We start from the raw sequence: 23,953 nt of genomic DNA on the forward strand, positions 1-23,953 counted from the left end.
TTTACTGCCCTCCAAAATTTTTTTTCACGGTAGGCTTGCATATGAATTATAATATGGTTGGATGGGTCCCCCTACATTTTTGGGCTGGCTACCGGCCTGTTGCGGACTTCTTCTAGCAATCGCTAATTCTCCACGCCCCCTTCCCTCCTGCTTCTCCAATGATGACAAGTGATTTCATAAAATAAATTTACACATCTTAAAAATGAAGTGATAAATTACAATTCTACAACACTAAATATGTAATTTATGATAATGCAATACTACTATACATAGAAATATTTGAAAAAATACGATCATATCAATATTTTAATGATATTATGGATTCAGCATTCACCTAATGTGATGGGAGATGTATCTTTCAGTCAAGGTATATTTTATATTACATTATTTTCAGTTAGTTGAAACCTAGGTAATGTACATTCATGTCCAAAATGATTGTCGCATATCTATAACTGTCTTCTTGTAAAAAGATAATTTAATAATGACTTTGTAGGATACTTTTAATACTGATACTATTTGTATAATCGGGAAATGTATATTTGTGGTAAATTTCATAGGAAAAAAATTATAAATACGAAAATTAGAATGAGTAAAACAAAATGTTGCTAAATGGAAAAGAAAGTTTTATTTTCGTTTTATTGTTCTTATTTACTGCTCTTTTGACATGAAATTTGCTACATACATGTCTTTACTGATTATACGCATGCTAATGTTATAAGAAATACCGGGCGAATTCGTTATCAAATTATATTCCTACAACAACATATTTATAGACATGCGACAATAATTTTGGACATGAGTGTACATTACAAATATTCCAGGTGTGAGCAACATGATAAAATAAAATATAATGAAAATAAAATGTCGTGCGGACCCCCTTTAATCTTTCGCTAGCTCGCGCACCACTAATAGGGAACACTGGTTTAGAACAAAATATTTCATCCACAGTTTATTCTTGTTATTGTCCAAAGGATAAAACTATCGGTTACATTTTTTTTCCTTTTGTGACGTATAATTTTGATTTGATGCTGTAACACAGGTTTCTATTACCACCTAAATAGAGATTATTCTATTAGCCCAATAAAAATTGACCTGGAGGTGCGAATTTGGAATAACAAGCTGACATTTTCAGCATCAATTCTACTATATCTATATATGAAGATACTAAAAGTCCCAAGAAATCCCATTTGAGGAAACGGAGATATGACATCATCAATATGGCTGCTAACCGAAATCGTCTCTAAAATTTCAAACTATTATAACTATAGATCATTTAAAGATATGAACTTTGGTTTTGCGCCGATTATGAGAGAACACATTTAAAAGTTTTTTATATGCTAAAGCATTTTTGTTTGTTGCCGCCGTTTTTAAATATGGTGTCATGAAGTGAAAAAATGGAATGCTCTCAATTCTGTTTTTGATTAAGCTCAAATATCTCCGTAACCGCTACGAGTTCTAAAACCCGACCTAAAACAATCATTATTGGTTACTTCAAGTGCTTTCCAATGAGGTATGTATCATTGATGTATCTTTAAAACTAACTTAGCTAATAGCTTTTATATATGATGTTTGAAAAAGAACTCCGTAGTTTTAAGTATAAATTTAATTGGGAAATGGATGAAAACTTACATCTGTGAGTACATATCATGAAAGAGAATTCCTTCAAGTTTTGTTTAATGTTGGTAGACTTCAACGTGGGGCCCATTTGTGGTCCTGCACACGTCGAGACGATATTCCATTTCTCGCCACGTGTTTATCAACGTTTCAGGTGTAACTGTCCCAACCGCCGCGTTGATTCTTTCCCGTAAATGATTGATGTCTCTGATCTTTTCACTGTACACATAATTTTTTATGTGGCCCCAAAAGAAAAAGTCCAGTGGGGAAATTCTGTGTAGAAAGTCAGCGGCAAACTCATACCTTTCGATTTTATCAGTAGGTTTAATTTCATATAACAGTTGCAATTTGTAGGCGCGCAACTTAAGTCTTTTACACACAACATCATACACAGTACCTTTAGGCACTCCTAATTGTAGACTACGTCTGACTTCTTTGGGCTCCGAACACAAGAAACACGGATTTGTTCAATTACATCTTCAGAAGTTCTCGGTCTACTTGGTGATTTTGGTTTTAAAACGCTACTGGTTTCCTTGAAAGACTTTAACCAATGACGGATAGTTTTTGCTGTAGGTGGTTCACCACCATACTGACGTCTAAAATTACGTTGCACTGTTATAACTGTCTCAGTTTTCACATGCCAAATAACACACTTCGCCTTCTGTTGCGGAGTACACATTGTTGCTGAGTTGCTTTGCAGTGCACGCCTGCCTGGTCTGAACTGAGGAAACAGAGGAGAAAAAAAAAAAAAACAGCATTGGTGCCATCTCAAGGTCAAGCAGACCTGCCAACTGCAGAGGAGCCAAACGTGGAGAGTTGATGAATCAAACACCACAAACTAGAATAGTGTATGTCACTTTGTACAGATTCTAGGACACATTAAAGCTAGGGAGTTCTTTTTCAAACACACTGTATAATGGAAGATGTAATGCGTAATTTTCCGTGACATCAATAATAGTGATATCATAAGATTCAATAATTTAAGAAGAGACAGTTTAATCTATATATATAAAAGAGAACGCACAAATCCTTTGTGAACTCATCACGCTAATACGGCTGAACCAATTTCTTTCATTTTTGGGGGGTTATTAGGATTTGGACCCTAGATGGTTTTTATCATATCACTTTAATTTTTAATTACCAGTGTCTTGAGATAATTGACCATTCAAGTGTCCATACGTACAAATCCTTTGTTATTAGTTCATCATAGGTAAAAATAAACGTATTTATATGCAACCCGCATGACCATGTGACTCGGCGGGTTAACATAAATGACAGGCGCTATAATTTTAACATTTACTGCAATTTGAAAGCGAAAAAGTAAAAATTATCTAAGTAACAAAGTTTATTGCGTTCCGGGGTGACCGCAGCGAAGCGGGGTGAACGCTGCTAGTTACAGATATAATACAATAATGGAAATTTCCATCTTCAGGTAGGCATTGTAATTTAAACATTTACACATCTATAAGAAATCATACTAAATTGAACGTTCAGTTTATTCTTAATTATATAAATATCGATACATTAATCACTGCATTAATAACTAATGTACATTTTAGAAATAAAAATACCAAAATCGCACATTGTGTAATAGAAAAAAAAAAAAGTAACATCTTCAGTGAAGCTCTAGAGTTTTAAGGAAAGAGTTATGTGCTTCATTCAATTTTACAACGGTGATGAGATGGTTCAGCAGTCTGATTTTCATTTGCTGCTTCATCATCGGAAGAAGGTAGATTAGCTAAGTCTTCCTCTTTTACCACATCACGACTACTGCATCCATAGCCAGTACAATGACCACAAAAGTTGCTGCATATAAGTTGATGTCTTCAGCACGTACATGTGAAGTTGTAATCTTCTTTCGAATTACATGGTATCAAATTCAAGAGATCATCAGGCTTTTGCTGATAATTTCCTTCTTTCTTCCAACTCCATTTAGTTGGATCTGGTTTCATACTTCTCCACTCTTGTATTCCCTAATAGGATCTGGATGAACGTTTCGTTGTGGAGGCAGATGGAGGGAAGTGAACAAGATTGAAATCGCCATCTGTTGGTTGACGTCCTATAATTCTCGTATACATTAAATATCTCTTCTTGTTTAATGTGTCATTAGAATTTCATGGGTACGTTGAAGATAAAATTTCCTCACCTGCATAAGAAATTGAATTATGACAGGCAACTGGACTATTGGAAACCTTCACTGTTCTTTGTAATGAAACCGTTTGTACAAATTTCTTCAAAGGTTTTCTTTTCCTCAACTTGATTTAGCACCAGCGAAGTCAGCGAATTTCTGACTCTCCCACAAGATCAAAAAGGGCCTCAAAAGTAGCCTTTTTTCCACTGTAGAAGACATCCAAACCAACGCGACGGCTCAACTTTGGAACATACAAAAACTAGTGGTGGGCACAAAAACCGGTTTTTCGGTTTTTAGAAAAACCGAAACCGGTTTTTGAAAATTTTCGAAAACCCGGTTTCGGTTTTTCACCGAAACCGGTTTGTTTTCTTCAAAACCGGTTCGGTTTTCACCGAAACCGGTTATCGGTTTTCTCCAAAACCGGTTCGGTTTTTCACCTGCTCCGGTTTCGGTTTTCTTCAAAACCGATTCCGTGTTTTTTTCCAAAATTTGTTCTATTTCTGACCAGAATGGTGTTTCGTTGTTCTCCGGAAACCGAATCCATTTCCACAGAAATAGTTTTGTGTGTTTTCGAAATTTTTTCACCAAAACCAGGTTTCGGTGAAAACCGAACCGGTTTTGGAGAAAACCGAAATGTCGGTTTTTCGGTTTTTATAAAAACCGGTTTTGCCCATCCCTAACAAAAACAGGACTTTGAGCGTTGTTTACATCAATGGCAGGAGCGTAGTGGTGGAACAAGCAAGTGTGTTCTCAAGGAGCCTATTTTGAAGGTGATTAAATGAACGTGAACCTATTTTGTGGTAATGGTTTTAGCGACGTTTCGGGAACTTTTTGAGTGCCCCTCGTATTGCTTTGAAAAGGGTTGTGTAGCCAAAGCCAAGCAACAAATGCTTCAATATATTTCGTATCTCTAATTTGGACTTCTGTCCAAAACAAAGGAACACGTGCAAATTTTTTCCATTGCGTGTTTAACGTTGGCAGTCAGAGCGGGTGGACTGCATCTATTTTGCTAGTGTCGAGTTTGCAATTCCTCTCCCATGGATGAGTCTACCACTAGTCCATATCTCTCATGACAGTCTGCTCAATACACATGCCACTTCAAAACTTATTTCTACGCCCTGTTAGGACCAAGTGGCCTACTACCACGATTTAGAGTATGCATGGAGGATGTGTCCGCGATCATTCGATCCATTTAATGGACCGGTTCCACTAAGAGAGGCACCCAGCCCGTAGTTCCTGTGACTCGGGCATAGTGTCCTCGTGCACTTAGTGGACGTCAAGATTTGTCCTTTAAACTTGACTCGCCTTAGCGATGTAACTCCTATTCTCTAAGGAGTGCGCGGCCAGACCGAAATCTTTTGACTGACTACCAATTACCTACTGGTAGAGACGGACTGTTAGCGAGTCAGTTCTCCCATGCTTTGCAGGCATGGTGCCCGAGCATTTCTAGGGAAGCTCACCTCCCGTCTATGCTCGCCGTTGCCCAAATTCCTGGGATTGGCCCCCATGAGCTATCGAATTCCATGGTATGATCACAGACCGACAGAGTCCAACACAATGCAGGAACCCCAGACGATATAGGCAATATAGGCTTGTTCATTCTCGCCTCTGCCTACTTCTATCGTTCCACAGCAACCTCATTTGCATGTAGAGATACTACACATACGTCCAGAAACTCCCGTATCTCATCCCGAATCCAAATATACGTGTTAGTCTGCATTTGAGTTTGATGCCAGTCATTATCCCATAGGGCTTCTCCGTTTTACTGGGATCAGAAACCGTTACCCAGATACTGGGATTGCATTTTCCCCCAGTGGCCGTTCAGGCAATGCGGGATCTCCTCTACTTACGGTAGCCGTACATTACCAAATCCAATGGTTGATGTAAAGTGTCTCTCTTTAAAGACAACGACCATTTGGAAGTGGTAAGCTCCCCTGTAGGGCCGTGGATCCTAGTGAGGAGAGTAGAGCCTGAAACTCTCTTCGAGGACAGTGTCTACATCATCCTCCCGGTAGGGAATTTAATCCGTCCCCCTGAGCACACCAACTACTCTCTTTCATACGAATTGGGGTACCACTTAGTCTTACCTCCCTTATCCAAGGGCACGACTTAGTTGCCCATTTCAGAGGATAGCCGTAACGTCACCTCTGCCGGGAGATTGTTGCCCGCCTTTCTCCCCGATAACCATAATGGAGCAGAGGTACAATGGAAGCATGTGAGACTGTAATATGTTTTATGTACTTCCCACTAGCAATTTACCCCTCCGGCACTGAGCAGTCCGTATGCGGCCAGACTGGGTCCCTCCTCCTTTCTCAGCACAGGCTTGGGACCCGCAACGTTGGGGTTACTACGCCCTATGCTGAAATATCAGTGTCTAGCTAATTTGTCAGATCCTTCAGAGTGAAGTTGAACCTTCAACTTCTTCATTTACAGTAGATATAACGCCACATATTTCTCATAATTAATATGTTCAGAAGTATGCAAATGTGGAAGTATCATTAGACACTGTATAAATGTAGGTCCCAGTCACCTGATCTCTCGGCTCTTATAGAAAGATGGATTATATCTACTAGCTTGAAGTTTTGAGCGAAAAGTTTCCTTGTGCCAATAGCTTTACTTGCTTCATCCAGTTTTGTATGTACTGCAGGTAAGAACTCTATAAGAACTGTAGATTTGACAAAAGTTCGAAAAACTTTAAATGAAATCTTTGAGTGTAACGTGCCACGATTATGCTTTTTAGGCTAAGGCAGGCGAATGATTAAGGTAAGTGAATGATGATGGAAGAACTGGAAGAACTGGTGGAATGAGAATATGGGAGGAAACGATAGTACATGAGAAAATTCACGAACACCATCGCGTCCCAGAGGTAAGCGATCTAGCATTGAGCCACCTTGTTCCCTCCATACAAGAATTAGAGTATCTGTTTCAGTACTCACTAAAGAGTTATTTATTTTCTTTGGTGATTTACCTTTCATAGCGCAATATAAATCTGAAATCATTGAATTATATGTTATGACCATATGAGTAAAAACAAACGAGTACGAGAAAAGGCATGACCTGTTTTTATATGAGAAACTGTACCTATTATTCGCATACACTGAACACCAAAGTTCCTCGAGTTCACTTCCATCCATTATGGTTTCTATTGCTCCTAGATTGATATAGCTTCATTTCTCCCCAGTCAGTGTAATATAATTTCTTTATTCATGCGAGCATGTTAAATTATATGTAGGTACTGGAAGGTGGAAGCTTTCATTATTCTGTTCAAAGTAATATATTCCAAACTGTGACCAGAAAATATAATAACTAAAGATACAGAATCTATTCAGAATGTTACTGCAGTTTTCTTGAAATATTTTAAATTATTAAATCCGGTGCTATCAGTGTTACTAGTGTCAAGGAAAATCATGCATTACACTTTCCATTATATAAAAGCTATTAGCTACGTTAGTTTTAAAGATACATCAATGATACATACCTCATTGGAAACCTCTTGAAGTAACCAATAATGATTGTTTCAGGTCGGGTTTTAGAATTACGGTAGCGGTTACGGAGATACACATCAAAAACAGAATTGAGAGCATTCCATTTTTTCACTTCATGACGCCATATTTAAAAATGGCGGCAACAAATAAAAACTCTTTAGCCTATAACATTTTCCAATATGTCCTCTCATAAATGGCGCAAAACCAAAGTTCTTATCTTAAAATGATCTATAGTTATAATGGTTTGAAATTTGAGAGACGAGTTTGGTTGGCAGCTATGTTGATGACGACGTATCTCCGTTTCCTCAAATGGGATTTCTTTTAACTTTTAGTATGTGCATATATAGATATAATAAAATTTGTGCTAAATATTTTAGCTTGTTATTCCAAATTTCCACCCTTAACCCAATTTCGAGATAATTTTACTGGACTATATGGATTAAAGCATGAGAGCTATTCCATATCAACAATTACGTTGACACATCATTAACGAGGCACGGCTTGATTAGTTAGAGTTTATCTTTTTTCTTTTCAGTACTAAGTTTATATGGAGTAGCAAGGAGGACCCACTGATCAGGATCCCAACTACTGTTTGGATTTGTATCTGGTTCATTTACTTCCAGCGGCTATCGAACTAGGGACCACACGCACAACAGGTAATAGAGGCAACTGCATTTTGCTTTAACCCCTTTTTAAAAATCCGGCTTTTTAAAGGTAAATTATAGACTGTCAGTCAAGCGGCTACAGAATCATCCCTATTTATCGTAGGATCATGGTTCACCTTGTTCTTTTCACAATAGAGCAACCTTTCAAGCGGTACCATTCACATTTCCCTATCATGTTTCTGGTGCGGGAAATTTTGTGGGAAATTGGGATTTTTCTCTGAAAATCTATTTTTTCAAATTTTGAGCTCCTCTGGACCCCTTCTCCTGTGTTAACACAGAGATCTGAAAAATACTAAGGGTGTTCTAAAGGTGTGTGCAAAATTTCAAGTTTGTATCTTGAATAGTAAGGGCGAAAAATATTTACAAATGATCACCATAGTGCCCCAGATTACCGCAAAAGACCCTGATCTCAGATAAAAAGTTTCCTGAGTCATCCGTATTTATCCTAAGATCATGTTTTGTACCTCATTCTCTTCAGACTAGAACGCCCTTTCAAACTGTACCATTCAAATGTCTCAATGGTGTATCTTAGGCGAGCAAATAACGTAAAAAGGATTTTTTGGTTATCTTTTTTTATTATATACCGCTTTCCTCTGGACTCCTGTGCTAACGTCGAGATTTGAAAAAAAAGCAAAAAAAAAAAAAAAAAAAAAAAAAACAAATTGACAAATACTACTGTATAGACTGAATGTTTGTGCAAAATTTCAATCTTCTAGGTGCAAAAGTAAGTCCGCCATAAAATAATAAAATAGACCTAACCCAAACATTTTTTTTTTCAGGATCTCAGGTTAACGTTCCCTAAGACATCCCTATTCAGGGTGTCTACTGGTCATGAAAGTCATGAAAGTCATGAAAAAGTCATATATTTTGCTTAGTGGTCATGAAAGTCATGAAAAAGTCCTTTATTTACCCAACTGGTCATGAAAATCTGAAATCTCAGAATATATTTTTATACTTCATACTTTTATACCTCATACTGCATGTACTGAAACAATTGTATCAGGTCAGTAATTGTGAGAATTTCCCCCACCAGTTAGTGCTGGCTAACTGGTACTTTACTGTCTTCCTAGCTGCTCCCCATTTCATCTTCTAGTCTCTGTAATATAGTAACAACTTTTTACTGTCCAACTTTCTGATCTGCTATTTCTTTACTTCTAAGAAATGTAAATTGTGTATTTTTGGGCCTTTAGACTTATGCAAATAATATTATTCGTTTGAGTTTGCAGATTTTAAATTTGATGATCTATATTTTTAAAACGAATTTCTTTTATAATTTGTTTTGTCTTTGGGCAGTTCTCTGAGTGCTTAATTTCAAATTTCTGCTAGATGGATAATTATACTCAGAATTAAAACTTCAAATACAGTATAGAGTGATTCACTGGTAAGAGCAGGCCCGTATTTAGGTAAGTGCTATTCCGTGCTCGACCACAAGGCGGCAGAATTTTAGATTCTTTCTTTAAGATTCACAATAAGTGATATTTAAGACTAGCAACCCGCATAGTTCGGATGCACCACTGATGGTAGGGTTTTATTATTGCTAATGGTAAATTTTTATCGCCATGGTCATGAAAATTTGAACAAAAAGGTCATGAAAAGTCATGAAAAAGTCATGAATTTACTTTCTGGTATCCCAGTAGACACCCTGCTATTTTTCTTAGAATCATGGTTCGTACCTCATTCTCTTCAGAATAGAACATCCTTTGAAACGGTACCATTCACATATCTCCATCATGTATCTGAGGCAGGAAAATCGCGAAGAAAGGGATTTTTTAGTTTAAAAAATCATTTTTTAAAAATCTTTTTGCTCCTCTTGACCCACTGTGTTAACACAGAGATCTAAAAAAAAAAAAATCTGATAAAACTACTCGGTGGACTGAATGTATGTGCGAAATTTCAATCTTCTAAGTACAAAAGTAAGCACGTCAAAAAATTATAAATATAGGCCTAACAAAAAAATACTTTTTAAACTTATGACGTCATTACATCCTATGTCTCGATGCAGAAAGGCGTAAAACCATACGTAACGTGTTCTACAATGTCTGTAGAATTGAAAAAAACAAAACAAAAACCGAAATAAAAAGCTTTATTGGTTCTTTTTTAATCGAATAATGAAGACACTGTTTTAGGACCTAAAAATAAGTACTAGAACTACTTAATGAATTGAAGGGTTGTGCGAATCACAAGAGAAACACATGCGTAATGACTTCGTTGAAATATTTATTTACGAAATATAGACACGAAAACTTTAAATAGAGAATATCAAAGAGGAAAGTTGGGATTTAGGTGAGTAAGGATGAGATTCCAGATATGAATCCAGAGCCAGATCAGAGAGCTTCCTCGCCATTTGTCTTCGCAGTTTGAAGTCAAACAAAATAAAAATTAAATTCGCCACCTGTGCTATTAGCTTATTACAGGTAATCGGTGAAACGTTTTAAAAGGAAATTATGTCGTGATTTTCTATTTAGAGAAATCTCTTGACCGGATGAACTGAGAAATATTGCTGAAGATACTAAAGACGGTGGAGTTGGGATGGTTGAAAGATTTTAAAATTTCGTGAAGGATTTGTATATAAAGCAACGGATAAGAATCACCATAAAAAACGAAATGAATGAGGGAAGTAAAATGGGGAGGAAGGTTCGAGGGGGATGTTGCTTTTCACAAATGTAATCTGAAGGAGTGACGTCTGGTTAATAGGGCTGATGTGGTAAGTCATTTCATGGAAGTGGCTCCAAATTTTCCTTCACTGAATTTGCAATATGTAGTTTGACATTGTCGTGGAGAACAATAATTTTGTCATATTTTCTGGCATACCAGTATTGCGGGAGCTGCTCTTTGAGTGTCATTCAAATTGAATAATTGTGTTCGATAGCGTTCAGCATTAATCGTTTGACTCGGACGCAGGAGCTCACAATAGACTACACCGGCTTGATCCTACCAAATGCATAGCATGACCTTCTTTCAGTGAATATCCTGCTGACACGTTGATGGAGTTGGTAGTTCGTCGGGTCGCACCCATGATTTCATGCACTTAGGATTGTCGTAACGAATGCACTTTTCATCGACAGTCACAATTCAAAATGAAATGAAATTTTTGAGTTTTACGTCCCACGCTTATGCCGGTTAGGCTAAAGGAGACGGTGATGATGAGAGATGAATGAAATGGTGGAATGAAGAAAGTGGGAGGAAACGGGAGAACCCCGAGAAAACCCACGCACACGGTGTTTGTCCACCACAAAGTTCACTTGGCGGGAGCAGGGTTTGAACCCGAGACAGTCACAATTCAGTGCAAAAGCTACTTCCATTTTTTGTCTTTGAAGCAGCAATACACAAATGGTTCAACGTTTCGTAACATCTCTTTCAGTCAATTCATGTAGTACCCAGTTTCTTCATTTCTGAACCATTCCCATTGCTTTTAAACATTTGGTAGCAGCTGACGCATCGACTTTTAGGGTTTCAGACAACTTTTTAAGTGTCTTTGAGATTAATCTTCTTTCAATAATGCCTCTACATCCATCTTCAAACCTTTTCAGCTAACCAGGATGTTTATCATTCACGTCGAAATCATTGTCTTTCAATCATCTAAACCAGTGGCTCTCATTGTGGGCGTTGTCGTTTGAGAAGGGGACGCTAGAACAAAAAGGGGCGATAAATTATTCAGGGAGCGTTTGAGATTTCATGATCTGTTAGACTTTTTGCTTATTATTGAATGAAAGTCGTTATGCATTTTACAAATTTTCTAAAATTTAGTAGAGGCTTTTAAGCTAGTTTGCCATGCTGCAAGAATCTTGTAACTGTTATTAAAAAATATTGCAGCCCTTCTTTTCTATTTAGTGTTTACACTTTACAACTTTCTGAAAGTAAGAAGGATACCTCTACCCATGTAACACTGCACTCTAGTGGACGAATAGTGAACCTCCTGATTATTTTGGCGCTTCCCCTCCCCGTCCAAAAGAATCCGTTGTTTCGGAAGCGATGAAACTTTTTTTTGTCAGCGGGAGGGCGATAGCAGGTAGCAAGCAAGACGACCCAGAAAGTTGCACATGGTTTGACTCCTTGCAAGATGAAAATATGTTGTATGTCCCTTTCAAGACTATGTTTACTAGTAGGGTTGCAAGATTGTCTTTTTATGACAGTTACAAGATTCTTGTAAAGTGACAACCCAGCTTTAGAGTGCATCGCCCAAGTTTTACTTTCAGCTTTGTGCATGGGTGAATTGGATTGAGATGGTGGATCGGGAGGGTTGCCGAAGACGTCAATCACATTCACACAAAGCGGGCGTTAGGCTCCAAAAGGTTGAGAATCACTGGTCTAAACCACTCTGTGCAAACTTTCAGTTAGAGAGCATGCATTCCATACGCCTTCACTAGCAAACTATGACTTTCAGCAGTAGAGTTTTTATGATAAAAGCGAAAGTAACCCCTCAAAGTTTCTTTTAAACAAAACTCGACATTTTAAAGAAAAATACAGTAAAGCCCGATTATCCGCGTACCGCGAAAAAAAAAAATTGATCTTGCTGCAATCATGCTCAATTATTTTTCATAAGTAGTCTCTGCTAACTGACTCTCGGCACGTAAATAAGTACTATATGTTCTTAAACATAAAAATAAATTGCATTAAAAAAAAGTCAATGTTTTCCAACAATGGTGCACGTTTCGAAGTATAATTCTGATAAGCAGAAGCCAGTTGTTGAAAGATATGAAAAACGGGAATTTGCAGGAGTTATTTGCGTGGTAGTAAATTACATTCATTGTTCACTGCACTGCTGAGTGCGCCAATACCACTGAAGACTCCCCCCCCCCCCCAAAAAAAATCCAAGCCGACAACCAAAAAATACAATAGGCCCTACAGTGCGAAGGTTGAAAATTACTGACAGGTTTATAGTGCATGAATGGATGAGTGACAGGCACTTACTCTTTTGGCTTTGTCATGGGGGCTTTCATATTCTCTGATCACTGACCTTGACAACCCGAGCAATACAAACAATAAAACATAATATTAATGCTGAAATACTGTATTTGTGTATGTGTGTGTGTTTCCACCTCATTTTTAGTCTTTTTCTGGGTCCTTGTCCCCCAGTTCCGCGGATAATCGAGGCTTCACTGTAATGATGCTGTTTTCACTCCAATCTAAAATCACATTCTAATTCCGCTGTGTTGAAATAGCACAACTGCTGACTTCTGTTAGTCAATAGCGAGAATTCAATGAAACACGTAATAACTTCAGAAAGGGGCGTTACAAGCTCTCTGGCAGCTATATGGTTAAAGTATGCGCCTTTGGTACGGGAGACCCAGATTTGATTCCCGGGGAGACCTCATGTGATTCAGATCCCATAGGTCCACGTCTCATATAGTCTCGTTCCTAAAAGGGGCGCTAAACTAGTATCCAACCAAGGAACCAGAATCGCTTGAGTTATGTTGAAACTTTAATGCCGGGGCTTACTTTAACAGATAATAGACGAAGTTTGACTTCAAAACATTTTGAAAATCTTTTAGTGGTGTAGGGCTACTGTGGAAATTTATTATTGTATGTACATGGTAAACATTGCAAGAAATGAATCTGAAATAAATAAGATTTTTTAATCAAGAATAAAAAGAATAGGCTACAAAAAGTTATATGTTGTTACCATTCCAATTTAGATTCCAGCTTCCAGACAAAGAAAAAAGGGTTTTTCGTCTGGTAGCTTGGGGTCGTAGCCCTTCAGTCTGCGGAGTTGATCCGTCGCCCATATTTCACACACACCTATACACATACACTTCTGATACCATGCATACTCCCTTCCCCCTCGCTCTCATCTCTACCACGTGGAAAATTTTTATCGAACCATTCGTTATAAAAATTCTTTCAAGATCCTCTAAGCTTTCCTTCGTTTTTTTTTCTTTTCTTTTTTTTCCTTTATTTTCTTCAAAATGGTGTAAGCTGTTGGGTATGTAGACACGCTGTCGGCTAGTCTGTTTCCTTTGATAGTGCGTTTGTGTCTTGTGAGGGGTGGTTCCCCAGGGCGTCTGCTAAAGCTGGAGGTTGGTTCGCCTGACAGATGGCATTGAAACCACTCAGACAAAGCCACGAGAATGGCCTCAGTGTTTCCAGCCACCGACAGGAAAAGATCATCGTCGTTCACGGGTAAACAAACAGAAAGATAGGCTAAGTGCCATAACGTTGGAGTAGGTAGTCAAAACATACATCATCATTAATTCGTTCCTTAAACTTCAAAGAGGCAGTGAACTCCACTTGTGCACGTGTTATGATGACTTCGTTGTTTTAAAGTGTAGCCTATGTTTTTATTTATTTATTTTTTTTAACATTCCAAGATTAGTCATAACTGGACTTTTATTGAGAGTTGAACTCGGAACTACCCGCATAAAGGTTTGTTTGTAATTGAGCATCGCTAACCGAGTCAGTATGAGACGTGCCCCTACAGTTGAATGTAGGAGTCTCCAGTACTTAACACAAGGATGCAAATACACTCGCCCGGGGCGAGTGTTTAATATCACTAGACTGGGATGTGAGCTAGTAGCTTTTTCTTTGGGCTAGTAAAATTTTGTTGCTTATTTGCATCCCTGACTTAACACATAGCCTCGCTGCTGAAAGGGACGTTAAATTCAAAAATCAACTCAACGACGCCTGCACTTAACAATTGCAACTTAGACTTCTTGTTTTTAGACAACTAAAAATAATGCGTTTTCTTTTCTAAAACTTGAGAAAAAAATTGAAAACTTTGTGTAAAAAAAAAAAAAAAAAAAAGCTAAATGTGTTTTCTTGTGTCTTTACGAGGTGTGATCAAAAAATACGGTGAATAATTTTATTAGAAACAAATGAATAGGCTTACATGGAATTAGATTTAATCTCCTTCAAACTACTGTCCTCGGCTAGCAATGTACTTGTCCCAACGTTGAATTCATGACAGGAAGTTTTTCTGAAAGGCGTCTTTTGGAAGGGCGTTCAGCTTTTCTGTCGTGGCCCTCTCAGTGACAGGAATGCTGTCAAATCGTTTTCCTTTAAGCCCAGTTTTAATTTTTGGGAAGAGCCAGAAGTCTCATGATGCTAAATCTGACGAGTAAGGTGAATGCGAACAGACAGAACACTTTTTCCGGCCAAAAACTTGCGGGTCAAAAGCAAGATATGGCTTGGCGCGTTTTTGTGATGACGGAAGCAATTTGCTCATTTAATCGGCGTTTAAAAGACTTTTAATCGGCTTTTCATGGAGCCATACAAGATGTTTAGTTCTTCGAAAAGCTCTCGAATAGTCATTCGCCTGTTTAAACAAATAATTTGTGCCACTTTTTACACATTTTCATCTGGTTTTGACGTCGAAGGACGTCTCGATCGTTGCTCGTTTTGAACCGACTCCTTGCCACTTTTGAATCGCTCATATCACTTGTAAACAGTCTTCAATTTCACCGCTTCATCGCTATACCCTGATGTTGACATTTCGTGAGCCTCATTGGCACTGGTTTGCAGCTTAGAACAAAACTTAATGTTGGCGCACGAGAAACACTTTTAACACGTCCTGACTCTTTTGTCTCGGGAAGCCAACTAACAAGTCATAACTTATTCAAACTCAGTACTGGTTATACCGAAGATTTAGGCTATCGGGCTTATTAGTTGAAGTGGATACATCGATAGAAATGGCACTGTGCATCTACGTTCACCGTACTTGCTGATCACACTTTGCACATGTAAATGGTGTCTATTAGGTTAGTACGAATGAAATGTTCGCTGTGACGTCTGGTGGGAAACGCCACAGCAAGACAACACAGGAATGGACCAAGGCCACGTGTCTAAGATCGTAAACTCAATACACGTTCAGCAAATTGGCTGGGGTATCCAAACAGACAGAAGGCAATGAAATGTTGAAGAGGGTCATATGAAAGTACACAATGGAGAACACACAATTGTGCTTGAGGTTTCTTTCCGACTTCAAACTGAGATATTCTCCACAGTAAACCGAGAATAATAATAATAATGAAATAACAACGCATTTCGGTCAGGAATAGCAAACAAACTATTCGCCGTTGGTTTGTGAAGTTTCGTTCCGACGATAGAGCATTGCTAAAATGAGCCCTGTGGACACCGACCAACATCCAGAGATGGCGTGGATCAATGAAAACTTGACCCATGACCCAGTACCCGTCAAAACCCATCGTCATCAATTCTGATCCGTGCTCCACGCCCTCCTCTCCACTGACTAAAGAGTTTACAGGTGTAATAAAGCAAGGTTGTGAAATTATCACTAATCGGAGTTGCAATTTCTACGGTCAATCGTTCAAGCACTACTCTATTACCGTACAATTCCGATGGACCTGACCATTTACGACATAAAATGGTAGTGTTTTTGTCACGGTCATATTACATTGAATTTCAATTTAAGTATCATATACAATTATTTCCTTGTTGAATTATAGATACAGCTCACAGATGACGAGAAGAACCCTAGCAGAAGTAGTGTGGCGTAGGTATGGGTTCGTCCAGTTTTCGCACGGGGGTTTCAAATGACACCACGGAATAGCACACAGATAACTACCCGGAGTAGCAGACGACATCTAAGTATAGACCACATCTCAAAAACCGAAAATGGACTTGACCGTGTCGTTGACCTTTCCCCGTTACCCCTGTTTTAGGGTTCTTCTCGTCATCTGTGAGCTGTACTTTTTAGTGGGAAATAGGATGAAATTTGAAACTCTCAAAATAAGGTAAAGTAGGCGAATATAAAGGAAAGAAAAAAAATCAGTATCTCGAAAGCCAAGTAGTAAGTTCCATGTCCCATAGCTTTTATTACAATTAGAAATATCAATATCCAGAAGTGCATGAAATCTTTTTTTTTTTTTTTTTCACTTAGATATACTCAGGTAAGTAAATAGAAACAAATGAAAGAGGAAGAAAAATGGAAGCCTTGGAAGTAAAACGTAGACAAATTCACCAATGCTCAGAAGATGCTGTCTATAGTGCACTGAGCAGAGTAGGTCGGGGGTCAGAGTGGGTTTACGGGGGGTGCAGTAGGTCACGTCCTGTTGACCCACGACCCATTGACCCACTCCATCTCTGCCAACGTCATGTTTCGGATGAACTTCTCGGGAAAACCATGGATACCACTGTCGTTCAGTAACTTCATGCAATTGGTAAGAAAAAGTTTTTCATGCCTTGGAATGTCACTTCTGATGAAATACGAATCTCCTACGGTAATCGTAAATAGTCAGAACAGTAGTTGGGTTGTGATCAATGTCCAGTGTCTCATACGCTCCTCTACCCGTAGAAGGTGTTACTATTAAGATTGATGTTATCCATCATGTCTTTTTCCGTCGATGCAAAAGCGTCGTTGTAATCTTGCAGTCCAAACTTGTCCGAAACCAACCATCAATAGTCAACAGACATTGTGTCTTCATGTTTGTTCTATAGTTTGTCCACATGTCGCATCAAAGGATGATGCAGATCGCAGACGCTTCATTAGTTACAATAGGAAATCCTTCCTCACCCACTGTATTCTTCCTAGGTCTGTCTCTGAGACTGCCACCTCTTTCAGTACCTCGATCACTTCTTGGGATGAAAGACATTCCCTAATGTTTGAGTGATGAGTGTGTGGTTGGAGACAGCAACTATTTTGATTAACCAAGTATTGAATAGTTTTTTTTTTTTTTTCCTTTGGGAATGACTCACCTGGGGCGAGCATTTCATTCGCACAACCTCATACATTATAATACGAATATCTTTAGTGAGAGGCTTAAGAATCACTCTTGCTTTACTTTTTAGAGTCTCCTCGAAAAATAGTTTGTTCCTCCTAATTATATATGCGAGGGATATTCCAAAAGTTCTTAGATACTAAAATACAAATAGCGTTGCCTTACTGAAACGTTATCACGTTTAAAACAGCGATGACCACAAAGTTCCTGTTCCGCAAGGAACCGGCTCTTGGAGATCCAGTCCTGGTTCCAGAACCTGTTCCAGACCTGGATCCGAAAGCCCCAAAGACCCGTAAAGGAGGCACAAAGTTCACCTTCAAAACACTGCAGAGAAGACCACTTGCTTGTGCCCTCCCCGCCCAGATCCGCTTATGCCCTCTAGAAAAAAAAATTTTTTTGGTCCACCATTGGGTGTTAGCCAAATGAGTTTGCCAGCTTGCCTGTTTTAGCCAAATGAGATAAGCGGCCGCCGCCTGGGTGCCAGCGTCTCGCTTCCACAATTTAATCTAACACACTGTTCACATCCTGCCAGCAGCTCGGGTTTAGCGTAGGGATGGTCACAAAGTTTCGGTTCCGCGGAACCGGCTCTTGGAGGTCCGGTTTTCAGAACCGGTTCCAGACATGGATCCAAAAAAACTGGTTCCAGACCTGGGTCTGAAAAACCGGTCCCAGAACCGGATCTTCTAGAACCGGATCCGTTCACAGCCGAAAACCGGTTAGTCATCATAGTTTAAAATCATATACCTTCTACTGGTAAAAGGTGTAATAGGAAGGCTACAGGTTTGTTTGTTTTGAAAATTAGATGGCTGGAAGTGTAGGTTAGTGTGAACCAGTCAATTGGCAACAAAGGATCTCAAGAACGTGAGTTTACGATTTTAAGTACGGTTTAACACAAGAGCAGTGCCTTGATCGTGTAGATTAGTGTTTCGGGCGCTCGGCTCCTTAATTCGCAACCGATTTTAATTGATTAGCAGGATTTTAACGCGCCAGACAAAGCCTGACAGATGAATCTCACTCCGGGCACTCTAGCACTGCAGTTACGGATGAAAATGTCGCAGCAGTAAGAAATCTTGTGAAAGAGGATTGCCGTATCATATACGAGGAAGTTCAGTCAACCTTAAAAATTGGATCAACTGTAACCTAGTCCATAATAAAGGATTATCTCGGTCTTTGCAAGCGTTGCAGTCGCAGGGTCCCACATGTGCTTATACCTGAGGAAAAAGATGACCGCGTTGAGTGGTACCGCTGTATGCTTATAAGATTTTCGGAGGGGCAAAGTAAATATGTTAGTTATATTGTCGCAAGTGACAAAATATGAATTTACAACTATGGTCCTGAAACACAATAGCAATTAACAGTATAGTATTCTCAAAATTAAACTCCACCTTCGAAAGTTAAATGAACACGAAGTGTGATAAAGTTATGATTGCATCTTTTCCCCCAAACTGGTCACGTAGCAACTATGCAGTTCAGTTGATCAACGTACAGTAACAGTACAGTAGTACGTTACGTATTACCTTCCGAGTGTCTTTGAATTTTGGAGATCTGGCCATCCAAAAGTCTCCACTGTCCCGCTTTCTTCATCGTCATGACAATGTTCGGCGCACAGACAGCAGCGAAAATTTCCGAGTGTGTACAGGAAAGTGAAGTCAGTATTCTACCACACCCGTTGTGTTCTCCAAATTTAGCTCCGTGTGACTTTGCCTTCTTCCCAGAACTCAAGGGAAAGCTTCCAGGACGCCTACATTTGCAGAGAGGTTTTTAAAAAGGACGGTCCTCAGTTGAATTCCTGTCGTCCTTCATTTGATTTTCTTTTTAAAACAAGAAAAAAAATACAAGGCTAGTATATATCGTTCACAGTCGATGAAACTCATCCGATGTGGGACTAAATTGACATTGTTGTAATTTGCTGAAATTAATACACATGTCAAATATTGTGGTGTGTATACGTGTAGTTCTCGAGTTATTGGGCGTGGAAATTGGGTTTGGACTAAGTGAAGTCAATAAATTTCACTAAAATGAGATTGATTAAACCCATCCGATGTTACCAAACTTGGTGTGGTGATAGGCATTTACAAACCTAATACACAAGCAAGCTTAGTATAAAATATGGTGTGCACACCTGCGCGCCTTTGGTTTCCAAGTTATTGGTAATTAAATTGGATTTGGACGTACGTTACTGAATGAAATTAAGAAATGTCACTAAATGCTACTGGATGGAACTACCACAATTGGCGTGGTGGTGCAACTTGAAATTAATGCGAATATAAAATGTAGTGTACACAAGTTTGGTTTCCGAGTTATTGTCCATCAGAGTTGCGTTTTCCAAATCTCAGCTTTGATAGACAGTAACTCTGGATCCAGAATCCTTCACAACATTATATTTCATAGGCCCACTAATTTCATTATGGTCCAGTAATTAGATATATAGTAAGGAAACATAATATGTTGTTTTCGTTCTCAGTAAACTAGGTGAAGTCGTACGGAACAGTTTGCTTCTCCCATTCTCAGTAAACTAGGTAAACATCCGTATGAAACTGCTTGCTCCTTCTTTTCTTAGTAAACTAGAGAAACAGTCATAAGAAATAGAGTTTACTTCCACCTTTCTCAGTAAACTAAAGAAACAGTCATACGGAATAGTTTACTCCTCCCATTCTCAATAAACTAGAGAAACAAACATAATGAACAACTTACTTCTCCTATTCTCAAACTAGATAACCATTTATAAGGAACAGAGTTTATCTTATTCTAAGTAAACTAGATAAAGTCATAAAGAAGAGAGTTTATTTTTCCCATTTCCAGTAAACTATAAAACAGTCATAAAGAACTGAATTTTACTTCTTCATTTCCAGTAATGAACTGCGTATTTATTTTAATTAATTATTTTATAAATGATCACCACGCTACATAATGCTACTTTCAGTTTGTCATTTCTGTATTTTTTAATTAATCTAAAAGTCAGTTAAAGGAGGTCAAAGTCAAAGGGTAGATCTTTGCGTTCCGTTTTTTGTCTTTTGAGAGCCGTTGAAGTTCAACAGAGTAAGCGTAGACTAACCTTTGCTTTCGTGTTCTGCTATCAGGAGATGCCAGATTCATGCTTCGCAACCGGCTATTTCTGGCAGATATTTTCCAGGGTTTTCCCTAAGTTCTATTAGACGTATGGTGAGATAGTACATATAAGCACTGGTCGACTTCTATTCCCTTGTTAAAATGTAAGTTCAAAATTACTAAGTAGAAATTTATTAAATTTAGAAGTGCCTCCATATTTAGTTGTGCCTCCGTGAAACGCCAAATTTCTGTGTAATCCAGTCCTTTAGCAAATAGAAAGTAACTATTGTGCTGCCAAAATGTCTTGAGCCATGGCAAAAATGCGAACTAAAGCTCACACCCTCACACACCCACGCGTTGAGCCAATAAGGGTTCAGCTGTTGCTAAGCGAGAGAAAGCGAGTGGAATTTCTTCAGCCGATAGTAGCGCTTGCAACGGAAGACTAAGGATCAAGTCAATGTGGTATATCTTTAATTATTGCAGTTCAAATACGCATTCAGTTTAAGAATTCCTAATTCTCTAAAGAATCTAATCCTGCAGAGTGAATTTATTATTTCTCCCATTTCTTTCCATCGGGCGCCATTAATTGTTAATCTTAAGCGTATCATGTATGCAATTTTATGTCGACATCAAGAATATTCTTTGAATTTAGTGAGCCACTTTTCACGCTACCTACACTTAATAATATGTGCCTTTGCACGGATTATACAGGTGTATTCATTCATACTTTGTAGTATTGAGAAAATGCCTGATACATATACAACCCACCACATCATTTTCCTTTGCAGGTTGCATAACTTTCAGGACAAGATGTGTATATGGGGTCCCCCGAAAGTAGAGGTCTGCCCGGCCCGTAAATTTATAACGTGACGCCCGACCCGAGTCCGAAATATATTTTAGCATTTAGGCCCGAGCCCGGCCTGAGTTCGTGTGATAATCAAATGAGCCCAAAATAAGCCCGAATTACAGAAACTTTATAATTTACGTAAAATTGTATTTTTATTTACAGCAATTGAAGGTTTGCTTTTGCAGTTGTGCTTTAAAAGTTCTCCAGAAAGAACGATCCAATAAATATCATTGTACAGTATATTTACAAAGTTAAGCCCGAGAAATATGGTTGTTTATTTTAAAAATTACGGCCCGAGCCCGGAAGTGATATATGCTTTGTAGGTAAAGTCTGGTCCACGGACTGGATCGGCCCGAGCCCGTGCAGACCTCTACCCGAAAGTGTGTCCTAACCGGTAAACTGTTTGATCTAACATTTGGGGTCTAGAAAATCATTGTCAGAAATACGTAAATGGAACTAGGTGTTCTTTAAAGTGATTTTTTCTTTAGTTCAACGTACCACGATTATGCACCAAGACTAAAAGAGACAGTGATGATATGTATGGATAATAATGGTGGGAAAAGTAAAGTGGAAGAGCCTGAGAAATCCCCCACACGATTTTGTTCACCACAAAGCCCATTCGGCGGGAGCTGAGATCGACCCAGGGATCCCAGGCGCTAGAGGTGTGCTCTCTATCATCGAGTCACCGCAACCCCGGTTGTAATTTTCGATTCTTATTCCAGTGACTTTTATTATACATGTCTGTGAAGCATGGAGGTTATGAAAGACGCTCTAGTATCAAGTGTGATTCAAACCATAGTTTTACCCGAAGGTGAATTCTAGTTAATTTACTTAACGATGATCAGTTCCTTTCTCCCGTTCAAACAAATATATGAGAAACTAATATTTATGGAATTGTAGCGAAATTAAGATCAATATTAATAGGCGAAAACCATATTCAAGAAGAAATTAAATGTCGACTAAAAGCAAGGATTTCGTGTTATTATTCAGTACAAAATCTCTTGTTGTCGCGAATTCTTCGAGGAATTTGAAATTTAAAGTGTACAAAACCATAATCATGACTACCGTTCTGTATGGCTACGAAACATGGTCGCTAACTCTGAGGGAAGAACGTAGACTGAAAATATTTGAGAACAAGAGCCTGAGACGAATATTCGGACCCAAGAGGTTAGGGATGCGCACGAGTCGAGATTTAAGCCTGTCTCGACTCGACTCGAATTCGAGTCGAGACAAAATATTCGAGTTAAAATATACCGGTACGCACACATCAGCTAAAACATTATGAGTACCTACCTAATTGTCAATATGTCCACCTTTGGCACGGATAACGACGGCGACGCGTCTTGGCATGGACGCAATGATCCCTGGTAAGTCGCTGGAGAGAGTTGGTAGGCACAGGTCACCTAATTCCCGTAAATTCCGGGGAGGGGGCCATGCACACTGACGTCACGTTCAATCACATCCCAGATGTGTTAGATTAGGTTCAGATCCGACGAGTTGGGGGCCAACACATCATTTGGAACTTGCCCCTGTGTTCCTCGAACCACTCCATCACACTCCTAGCCTTGACATGGTGTATTATCTTGTCGAAAAATGACACTACCGTTGGAAAACATGGTCGTCATGAAGGGGTGTACCTATTCTGCAAGCAGTGTGCGACACGCTTCGGCCGTCATGGTACCTTGCTCGAGCTCCACTAGAATGTGGATGCTCATGTGAATGTTTCTCAGAGCATAATTAAGCCGCCGCCAGCCAGTTTCTGTCCCGCAGTACAGGTGTCAAAGAGCTGTTCCCTTGGAACACGGCGAATTCGCACCCTCCCATCGTCATGATGATGAAGGTATCGGGATTCATCAGACAATGCAACGATCTGCCACTGCGCCAACCTTTAGGTAGTTTATATATATATATATATATATATTAGTGTTTACAAAAAATCCTTTTAAAAATACGTATCTATAGAAGTGAAAGGTACCTATCTGTACTAGTTCTTGGCATCCAAACAGTCCATTTATTGTAATACTCTGTAAAATTCTCTCTTATCATAATATGTAATGTACAACAAATATTACATTATATATTATCCGTAACTCGTGATATGCTGCAACACATTAAAGCCTCAAAATGGTTGGGGAAGCGAATAATCCAGAAGTTATGTAGCCCTATTGCGTTCATGGGAACGAAAACAATAATTATAACTATGCTAAATTACTATAGACTGAAAATTGCTCATTCAGAGAATTTATGAAGTTCTCTTTATCGCAATAGTTTTATACAAACTAGATATAAACTACGGATAATAGTTTTATTCAAACTAGATAATGAAATATTATTATTATATTTGAAGTATAATAAAATTATTACGACATTAATTATTAGTTTTAAATAACTGAATTGAGCTGAAAATTAAATCTTGATCTCAAAGATTAACTATTAATTTTATGTGTTCTGTAGCTTTCTAAAGTAATAAATGCTGGAATTGGTTTCAA

The 23,953-nt window shown here is 38.6% G+C and overlaps 1 protein-coding gene across 3 annotated transcripts in view; it reads left to right on the plus strand.

Annotated features, from left to right (window-relative positions):
- LOC145680250 (3-phosphoinositide-dependent protein kinase 1-like) overlaps positions 1-23,953 on the plus strand; it is a 209,431-nt gene that overhangs the window by 16,435 nt on the left and 169,043 nt on the right. For 2 of the 3 annotated variants that reach the window (XM_081750591.1, XM_081750592.1), the window contains one exon: positions 7,766-7,886. The exons of the other annotated variant lie outside the window; for it this stretch is intronic. The gene's annotated coding sequence lies outside the window, so the exon portion shown is untranslated. The remainder of the gene's footprint in view (positions 1-7,765; positions 7,887-23,953) is intronic. 3 annotated transcript variants of the gene reach the window in all.

Source organism: Thermobia domestica, chromosome 3 (genome assembly GCF_964235325.1).
Source record: "Thermobia domestica chromosome 3, izTheDome1.hap1.1, whole genome shotgun sequence".
NCBI lineage: Eukaryota > Metazoa > Arthropoda > Insecta > Zygentoma > Lepismatidae > Thermobia > Thermobia domestica.